Source organism: Castanea sativa, chromosome 5 (genome assembly GCF_040712315.1).
Source record: "Castanea sativa cultivar Marrone di Chiusa Pesio chromosome 5, ASM4071231v1".
NCBI classification, from domain to species: Eukaryota; Viridiplantae; Streptophyta; class Magnoliopsida; order Fagales; family Fagaceae; genus Castanea; species Castanea sativa.
Window position 1 is genome coordinate 7,410,460 of NC_134017.1, and position 11,208 is coordinate 7,421,667.

Here is an 11,208-nt window from a genome sequence, read left to right on the forward strand (position 1 = left end):
CAAACCAACTTCTTAGTGTATTAGTGCATCTCTCTCTTTCTTTTAATCTCTCTATTTCTCTATGGAAGGTAACTACCTCGAATTAAGTCAATTTCCCTACAATTCCCATCAATCCCCCTACAATTCATACTCATCCCCATTAGGAACCTCTAGTTCCTAACAAGGAGAGGAGAGGAGGAGATGAAATGGGTTTAGACGTTGGAGCTATTTAGTTCTTTAGGCCTGATTGTGTTTGAGGATTTTGAGTTTAATTGAGTTATAATTATGTGTGCTAGAGTGTATTGGGTTTTCAATAGAAATATGATGTGGTATTTATTTATTGGTGGCATAAAGAAGGCTCTTTATGCCAGCTCCTAACCGAAGGTTCTCTCGACTGAAAAACCCTATTGCTCAATTGCTCTCTTCTCTCTCCATCCAATCGCTATCTCCAAAATTTCTACCTTTGCCGGTCTTTTTGTTTACCAAAGGGTGGTTTTATTACTATTCTTTGAGGCAAGCTTGCTTTCACTCTCTCTATTGGCGTCGCAACATTCATTTATATATATTTGTGATAAAAAGCCACTCTTATTTGACTCTCTTTCAATAACAAATTTTTCTCCTTTTCTCAACCTTCAACCCCTAATATTTATCCAATCTCCATCGTTTCCACCAACCCTCCCCTGTTACTGCCTTCAGTCATCAATTTGCTACCCTCACCGAATCTACTTCTCCCCTTTCTTTCTTTTCTCTAATTTACAAACAAAACCCGATAACCTCTCTATCCCTCATAAGCCAAACCAAACCATTCGAGTGCTTTTTGATATATTACTATCAGACCCACAAATGTCTCTCGCCAATTCTCACTTCCTTCCTCTCCTAATATTGCGCCTTTGTCCTCTACGGCAACGAGTATACTCCTCCATTCCCGACTATGCTCTAGTAACAAGGTCAGGTCAGGCGCTCCAAGATTGGGTTTTTTTTTTCTTAAATTTTTTAATAATCATGAAGTGGGCTGAGTTATGATTTTGATAAGCTACCTTATAGTTTTTACTTGGCGAATTCACTTTTGATTAGAATATGGGAAGAGCTAAGCTAATGTTGTTTCTAGAAAAATTTTGGAGTTGGGTATTGTCAAAGAGTTTGGAGAACTTAGTCTATCAAAGGATTTAGTTGCTGGCTTTTGATTTGAATGTATTTGTGGGTAGTTCTTTGATAAGATTATATGCAGCAGTGGTTGCAACAATAATGCTTGATGTGTGTTTGATAAAATGCCTCGAGAAGATCATATTATATGAAAATATTTTGCTAAATGGTTTACTTATTGTAGTAATTCTCTAGAGCTTTTTTTGAAATCAGATTAGCATGTGCATGAATTGCTTACTTATTGGGTTAATAATAGATTGTTAGTGTTTAATTGGAACAAAAGCTAAGTTTGAAATTGATCCAATCAAACTTATCCAACATAATCCAACATAGGCATTTTTGCATGGCAACTGCTAGGTCCTAAGAATGGCCTTAAGTTCAAGTTTTGTACAAGTTGCCTCGAGGTCCACTTAAGTTTGTAGCCTAAGATATATGGTTATTTATAATTGTATAATTATGGCACGTAAGGATTGATCTGAAAGTATGTATGTAATCAGCTATATGTGCTGATTCAATAATTACAGAGTATGGCCTGCATGATTGAATTTATGGCCTATGGGACCAGGGTTAGTGTTAGATTTGGCCCTTATTCCCAATGTTAACCATGCAATTCATTTTGTTATGAGTTTTCCTTGATAAGTTGTTGATAGCATGGTCCTTAGAAATCAAATATTTTTAAATTTGTGATTGCCCTTTCCTACTGCTTGCAGTTCAGTTGTACGGCCATGTTGTAGTTTTTGAAAGTTTTTGAGCACCATGCTTAGTAGCAAAAAAGAAAAAAAAAATTTAATGTTATGCAGAAGGTAGAAGTGTTTAAGGGTATGAAACTGCCTTGAGTACTGTTTCTTTTTTGGGAATTTTGGTTGACAAGGCCAATGATAGGAGGGTTTAAACCTTGGTTTTCCTCCTTATGTGTTTATTTTCTTGCTCAAACAAGTATTAGAAGTCTAATGAAATTTTTGATTGGTTAGTATGGTTTTTTACACAAGTTTTGTAATCATGTTGACTCGCCCAATATTTTTTTCGTAATGGCTTATGAAAGCTAGGTTGCACCGACACGCCATTTTTGGCATCGTGTCGGTGTCCGACACGTGTCGAACACTGGAACCAATATGACTCGCCGAACTTCGGTGTTCGAGCAGTGTCTTTTTTTTTTTTTTCTTTTTTTGCATCTCCAACACGGCTCTGACACATCCGACACGCCAGCAATGAAAAAAAAGAAAAGAAAAGAAGAAAATCACAGATTTTGAAACCCACATCTCAAGTTCTCAACCCACCCTCCCTCTAACCTCTGCTCACTGCCGCTGGCCTCTATCCCTCGTTGGAGCTAGATCGGGCCGATCGGCGAGCTCCATAGACGTCGATGCCACCCTTGTCCCTCTCTATCTCTCTCTCTCTCTCTCTCTCTCTCTCGGCATGGACAACAGGTCCGACCACTTCTCTTCTCTCTCTCTGTTTTTTTTTTCTTTCTTTCTTTCAGATGTTTGGGTGAATTTGAATGGGTTACTATTTACTAACGCGTTTTGTGTTATAACTTATAACACGTTTTGTGTGAGTGTGTGTGTGTGTGTGTGTTTTTAATCCCACGTATAAGTCACTGTGTTATACTTATTATTATGAATTTTTTTTAAAATTTTTTTTGTTTCTTCACTCAGCCTTTTATTTTTCCTTATAAATTATAATGTTTATTATGAATTTAGTGATTTTTTTTTGTGTGTAGTCCTTACATAATTTAAATTCTAGACATAAACATATTTTTTTGTCTAAAAATATTAAAAAATAGGCATAAATATAAAATTTAATTAATTATTTAATTGTAGTGTCCACGCCGTGTCGTATCCTTATTTTTCAAAAATTGCCGAATCCCCGTGTCCGTGTTTGTGTCCGTGCATCATAGTATGAAAGTGATCAAGTCTGCTAATCATAGCACTATCTAGCTCATTTTTTTTGAACCGGTGCATCCATGTCCTCTTAGGTCCCTTAAAATCAGGCTGACTTCTCACAAAAGCTTTCCTCTTTGCTTATCAGACTGTAGTTCACCATTAGGCCTGCTTCCTCCCATTGTATAGCATCCTGCTACCATCTTTTCAAAGTCACTGCCTTACAGTTTGACATCAAGAACATGTTTACCATGATCAGACTGGTCTTTCTCCAAAAGCTTTACCAGTAATGTTTCCATTTTTTTTTTTTTTTTTACTTCCAATTAAATATGATTTAGGCTTTTGGCATTTCAATTGGCTTGATTTTGATTTAGGGTCACGTTTGGGGGTGCTTTTATTTTGAATAATTAGCAGAGATAAATGAGGTAGAGTGGTATTTGATAATTCAATTATTCGGCGCATTGCCTTCTGTTTGGAAAAAAAATAATGGCAATTGCAAGGCCAGAACAACACAACAGGTTCAACACATTAGATATTTGTAAATCATTTTAACTTTTATTCAATTTAGTTTTAGTTTCAATTTTAATTTATTAACTGTTGTCAATTGACTTTTAGTTTTAGTATTATTGGTTTCTAAAGTCAATTTGGATTTAAAGAGTGCGATATGCACCCAAAAAATCTGTAAGTTATATTGTGTTTGTTTGTTAATATAATTCATAGTCGATAAAACACTTCCTCCCCGCTCTTTCTTTTGTCTAATTTAGATTTGTCTCTCTTCACTGCGAAAGCACTTCTCACGGTCCCAAAAATTCAAACTTTTGGGTATTGGATTTGGGTTGTGAGTTTTGTATTATAGTTGTGTTTACAGGTTGGTTGAATTGTGGGTTAGTTTGCAAAGCCAGCATTTGATCCATTACAATTTACAAAGTGGACAATTTGCCATTCAAGAAGCTTTGCTACTGGAGCCTATATTGGCATGCTAGAGATCGGTATGTGACATGTGATTACCCTTATCCTATGATGCATAGACACGGACACGGACATGAGAATTCGGCAATTTTTGAAAAATAAGGATACGACACGGCGTGGACACGACAATTAAATAATTAATTCAATTTTATATTTATGCATATTTTTAAATATTTTTAGACAAAAAATATGTTTATGTCTAGAATTTAAATTATGTAAGGACTACACAAAAATAAATCACTAAATTCATTATAAACATTATAATTTATAAGGAAAAATAAAAGGCTAAGTGAAGAAACAAAATTTAAAAAAAAAAAAATCATAATAATAAGTATAACATAGTGACTTATACATGGGATTAAAAAAAAAAAAAAAACACACACACACACACACACACACACAAAACGCGTTATAAGTTATAACACAAAACGCGTTAGTAAATAGTGACCCATTCAGATTCACCCAAATATTTGAAAGAAAGAAAAAAAAAACAGAGAGAGAGAAGAGAAGTGGTCAAACCTGTTGTCCACACCGAGAGAGACAGAGAGAGAGAGAGATCGGAAGGGACAAGGGTGGCGTCAACGTCTATGGAGCTCGCCAATTGGCCCGATCTAGCTCCGGCGAGGGACAGAGGCCAGCAGCAGCGGGCATAGGTTAGAGGGGGGGTGGGTTTAGAATTTGAGATGTGGGTTTCAAAATCTATGATTTTCTTCTTCTTCTTCTTTTTCATTGCTGGCGTGTCAGACGTGTCAAAGCTGCATCGGAGCCGTGTCGGAGATGCAAAAAAAAAAAAAAGAGAGACACTGCTTGGATATTGGAGTCCGACAAGTCGTATCGGTTTCGGTGTCTGACACAACACCAAAAATGGCATGTCGGTGCAACCTAGCCTTTATCTACTTTTTTGTTGTTAGCCCACCAAAAACGTAAATATTCTTTCAAACCATTAATATTGAACCATCACTTGCTTTATATTTTGTTCAGAAAGATTAAAATGCAGAATAGTTATAAATATACTACAAGTTGAACATTTATATGTCTGCAAATCACATTTACAAATATACAGAGACAGTAGTGTGTGTGGATGTGTGCAATTGAACCGTCTATCTTAATCGATTCCCTTACTCCTGCAGAAATATCTTATGAGGGTGGGCAACACCTTTACTTGCAATGTTGAGGTTGAGTTGCATGAAATAGAGATTGACTCTATTGATGTAACTAGAAAAGCAGAAGGATGCAGAAGAATGCACTATTATAATGGTAAGTTTTCTCTAATGGTCAAATTTGCATGAATTGCATGAAATAGCAAACTTCCTATGCCTTAGATATACCTTGCAACCATAGTCAAATCTATTTGAACTTGAATCTTCATTGCCTTCTCCCTTTAAGTTTTATTGTTTCTGAATATGCCTTAGTAAAAGGAAAACGTCACAAATACAATGAGATTATGGTTTTTGTAAGAAGAAACAATAGTCATGTGGATTTTGTTAGGTTTTACGAACTACATACATTATAGTAATAGTCATAAATAAATAAAAAAGTTCTAATAGTTAGAGTTAACATTATGAGACAATGGTTTAAGTTTTTAGGTTTTTTCTTATTTTTTGGTCTAAATTTTGTGATTTTTTATTTGGCTTCATGTGCCCTTTTTGTTTTGTTAATTAAAGCTATGATTTTTGGTTAGTTAAAATTGTTATTATGTGGGTTAATTCTTAAAAACTTGATTTTTTTACACTATTGCAAATCAGCCATTTAGTAGGTTTGCTCGTCATTCTTATTTCTGAAGTCTACCCAATATATTCTGATCAATACCTACAAATAAAATTAATTAAGAATGCATTGGATGCTATGAAAGCAAACTTAGTTGTTGATATGACCCTTAGTTGAGAAAGAAAAGAAAAATTATGATGGGTTGATTAAAATTTGGTGTGTTTGATGCTCACTAATTGTTTATTAGGTTTAAGATAATTTTTCAGTTGACTCTTACTCAGATAACAACTCATATTGAGGGAACAATTTTGCTGGTAGTCTACAAAATTTTCAGGGAATCAATTAAGAAATATATAGAGGAAAAGAGACAAACATGGTTGCCGTTGTTCTCGATCTCTTACCTGGCCTCGACATCTCTCTAGGCTATTCTCAATTAATTTAGGTCTCTACATTAATAATGTAATTAATTTTAGGTTCAGGTTTTGTAATTTTCTTCCTCCCTATGTACTTTTTATCTCTTTTTACTATTCCTAAAGCTGTGGCTGCTAAATTGGAAAGTCTTCAAAGGAATTTTCTATGGGGGTCTTCGGAGGGGAGTTTCAAGTATCCTTTGGTGGCTTGAGAAAATGTGTGTTTACGTGTTGAGATGGGTGAATTGGGGATAAGAAGTGTGGTGTCTTTCAATCAAGCTTTATTAGGGAAATGGCTGTGGAGATATGGTCATGAAGTTACCGATCTCTGGCGAAGAGTTATCTCTACTAAATATGGCGAGAGGGTGGAGTACTAAAGTCTGCAGGAGGACTCATGGGTGTGGCCTTTGGAGAAGCATTAATGAAGGGTGGGAGAGCTTTTCTAAGCATCTATCTTTTGTAGTGGGCGAAAGCACTCGTATCCGTTTTTGGCAGGATAGGTGGATTGGTAATAATACTCTAAAAGATCTCTATCCTGAGCTCTATGTGTGTTCAGTGATCAAGGATGCTTACATCTCTGAGGTCTTGTGGATTCCAGAAGGGGGTATTGTTAGAGTGTGGAATTTAAGGTTTTATAGAGCTTTTGAAGATTGGGAGTTGGCTGCTTCTTATTCTTTGCTTCAAGTTATCCAAACTCGTATTCCTCGGGATGAGAGGAGAGATACTCTTTGCTGGCGGCTAGAAGGTGATGGTAAGTTTGACACTCGGTCTTACTATAATGCGATTCGGGGTGATTCAAATTCTTTGTTTCCTTGGAAGGGGATTTGGAAACCAAAGATTCCTAAGCATGTGGTGGTCTTTTTGTGGACAGCTGCTCATGGTCAGATCCTCACTTTGGATAATCTAATGCTTAAGGATCGCCCCTTAACTAATTGGTGTTGTATGTATCGCTGTGATGGGGAGTTGGTAGACCACCTTCTTCTTCATTGTCCTGTTACTCATTCCCTATGGTCTTTTATGCTTCAGGCTTTTGGTTTTCATTGGGTCATGCCAGGTTCAATGGCAGGTTTGTTATCTTATTGGCATCAGTGGCTTGGAAAGCATAAGTTAGACATTTGAAATTTGGTTCAGGGTGCTTGTTATGGACTATGTGGTTGGAATGAAATCGCTGATCTTTTGAGGACAAGGAGAAAACGTTGGATGAATTAAAGGTGTTAAGTCATCGCAATCTTTTGGAGTGGTTGCGTTGTTAGGGTTTTACTGATTGTTTTTCGATCTTTGAGTTTATGTCTTCCCTTAGCTTTATTTCTTGATTTCCCTCTTAGTGTTGTGCTGTGTGCATTTTTTTTCGCTGTTGTTCATCATCATGAACATCTTGTACTTTTCTCTTTTTGTTTTATCATTAATATATTTTTTCTGTTTACCTATAAAAAAAAAAGTCTTTGTTCTGTTTCTTCTTTTCCTCAAACCTATTGTAGTCTGCCTCCTCTGTAACTTCTCTTCCTGCAAACAAAATCCCAACAAAATTAGCGGTATTTTGCACCTAAGTTGTCCACCTATTTCAGACCTATGCACCACTCCTTTCAGTTCTGACTACAAAGTCTCTCTCTCTCTCTCTCTCTCTCTCTCTCTCTCTCTCTCTCTCTCTCTCTCTCTTTGTATATGTGTATGCGAAGTTTGTCTTTTACAAGTTTTCAATGGGTAATATTTTGGTTTTGATTGGGATTGCTTAGGTTTTTTAAATTAGAGTGTGTTTTGAGAAGGATGTGCAAAGCAAGAGGCAGCCAAGAAGATATATGCTAGGTACAAGAAACTTTCCCTTCTAATTTTAATTGAGTTTTTGTTTTTGTGAATTATGGTGGGGTAATGGCTTAGTTAAAATTTTACCCAATTTTCCTTGGAAGTGGGAATTTGGAGGAATATTTTTAGGGTGATTCAAGTGTGGTTATTAATGCTCTACAGATTGGTTCAAAAAGTTCATCAACAACACCACCAGTTGTTGAAGAAGCTAAGGCCATATTTGCCCACTTGTGAGAATGGGAATTTCTACATATGAGGAAGGATGCAAATGAAGCTGACTATCCTGAATGCCTAATGTATTAGGCAAGCAATACAAAATGTTTTAATGCTGTTGTGGTTTTGCTCTGTTATTATTCTGTTTCATCATTGATAGCTATAAAGATTCTTTCTTTCTTTTTTTTTCTTTTTTTGGTGGCATATTGAGTTCCTGTTGGGTTTTCATTGTTGGTGGGAAAGTAACTTTTTCATCTTTATTTTAAAAAAAGTGGTTTTGAGAAATTCACAATTTACTAATCACTAACTTTTTGACATCTATGTCTCTCATTGTTCCCTTTTATTTGATATTTGTGGCTTAGGTGATCCTTTTTAATGTTTGGCTTATAAAAAACTTCTTTAAAGATGTAACACCACTAATGGCAGTTGGTAAAAGGACTAATACAATTGAGTTTTAAAACTTGAGGGAACAATTATGCTCGCTTCAAACTTAAGAGACCAATTGCGCACATAGGGCAAACTTCAGGGACCACTTATCAAAAAAAAAAAAACTTCTTTAAAGATAACGTTCTTAATCTCTCTCAAAGATTCAAATAAATATGTAGCCAAATATTTTCAAAACTCCAGTGTGAATGTTCAGTTATTTATTTATAGTTTTGGTTGTATTTTGATTAGAGCAATGGTTATTAGTTCATCTCATACGCACAATCGTGCAGTAATATTTTCCATTTTTATTATATAGTGTTTTTTTACAATTTAAATTTAAAACCAACCTTTCATGATTTGCATTTATTCATATGCTACACATAACCTGTCCCCTCTCTCATCCATCGTTCTTCCCACTGTCAATCTCTCATACGTAGACCCAACAAAGTAATACCCTGCAAGGGCATGACCATGTCTGCCATCTCCAACTTGACCTCAGTATCAGACCATTCTCTATCGGTAATTTTTAATTAATCTATGACTAATTTCTTTTCCTATTGTCTATAATTAGGTTTGTTGTTAATTTTGGGATTTTGATTCCTAACCCTTTTTCCTCTCTATTCTTTTTTTTGGTTGAAGTCAAGGAAGCACCCTAGAAGTTCAAATACTACCACCTGAGTTGTTATTAGGGTATGGGTTTTGTAAAGCGTGGAGAGACAGAATAGAGGGATGTCTCCACCAGCCTACAGCCACCGTTAGACAGTGGAACCGCTATGGGTAAGACCCTACAATTCAATCAAACCCAAATATATCTCCGTACTATATTATTCTATATTGTAAAATTGACTTTTTTTGTTTGTTCTTCCGGTTTTACTGATTCTTTTTTGCGATAAGAGTTCATAACCAAGTAAGTATGCTATTCATAAATTAACATTGTTTCTTTCCTCTCTTTTAAATATATATATATATAGTTATTAAAGTTTAGGCAATTTCTCTTTCCTATGTGCTTGAGATTTTCTTTCTTAATCTTCTTCTATTTTGTTTAGAATTGGTTATTGTGGAATTGCAAAATCTGGTGTATTCAGTATTCTTTTCCATTGCCAACATTAATGTTAAAGCAGTTTAAGATATCAAAAGGCAAAGAAAAACCTATGGAGGCATTCCCTAGAATTTTGATATTTTTCTTCTGCGTTTTAATTTCGTATTCTTTGAGGATTTTCAGTTTAATTGGATATAAAGTTCTATATTTTTATATTCTTCTTATGGGTTTTAATTTCGTGTATTCTTTGAGAGATGAATGGCCATTGACGTAAATTATACTAAATTTGCTTTAAAATTTAGACTACATTTAAAGTAGACATATAAGTTCAGTTGTTTGATGCAAGGTGTTTTACTTTGTCATCTGTCATCTATTGCTGTGTGAAATTATTATAGTGGGCAAAAGATAATCTCTCTTCCTTGATTTTCCTACGCACATACCTCATTTTAAATGAATTAGAAAAAAAAAAAAAAAAATTTGCCCCCTTCTCAATACTTTTTCCCTTAGAACTTGGTTGACAATGATAAACCATGCCTTTTATTCTTTATATTTATGCAAGTTCATTCATTATTTTTTATGTTTGCAGTATTAGGTGAAGCATATCAGTTTTAAATGATCCACGGCATGTTCTCAAAAAAAAAAAATGATCCATTGATCGAGATGGAAAATTTTTGCATATCTAGGTATGATTTTATGCTTGCACTTAGGGAAAAATTTGTGAGTTTCATATTACCATTAAAGTAGAGTGAGGATTCTACAAGTAGAACAATATTTGAATTTAAAATCCATTTCCTCTACTTTAGGTTTATGGGAAATCGGGATGACTTTTTTTTACGTAAATTTTGGCTTCAGTTCTATAGAGTTTGTTTCATAATGAATTGTTAGACCAAAAAATCCGACTCATCTTGCTAGACCTAATAGTTAAACACAACATGTAATTGTCATAAACTTAATTATGATTATATATTATTAAAGAAATGTGATTGGAAACACTTATAATATAACTAGATGTTAGTTTTATGAATATTTTTAGCTACTTAAATTCTGTCAAATGCAAACTTACATTTAAAACATACTTGGTATGCTGTTGAAAAAATTAAGGTTGAAGTTTGATTTCGGGTTTGAGACATGGTCCTATCTAGGCAGATAATCTTTGACTCTAATTTTTCCCCCCAATAATAAAGCAACATTTTTGCATGTGTAAATTTTAGGTTATTTATAATGGGTAAGATTCAAAATTGTAGTGGTCATTGATCTAAGCATCCGTTTGATATGAGTGGGAGGTTTATAATTTTAGAACTTTTACCCTAGTCTTTTCATAATTTTTCCCGGAGTCGAAGTGGTATGTGGTTAGTTTTGAGGATAAATTATGATGGATAAGGATAAAGATTTAGATTTGTGTTTGTAGCTACTACTTCTATTGCATATCACAATGAATTTTAGTTACATAAATGTATTGATTGACCTAAGAAAGCTTCTTTTCCCAAGTTTCTCAATTGGTTGGGTTATGACAATCATGATTTGAATACAAACAATAATAAAAACATCCCCGTTTTAGGAACCATCGTTTTGGATGGGTGGTAAAGGGAGGGAAGTGGATAGTGCATATGAATTGCAAGTCTCCATTAACAGGAGAAAATAG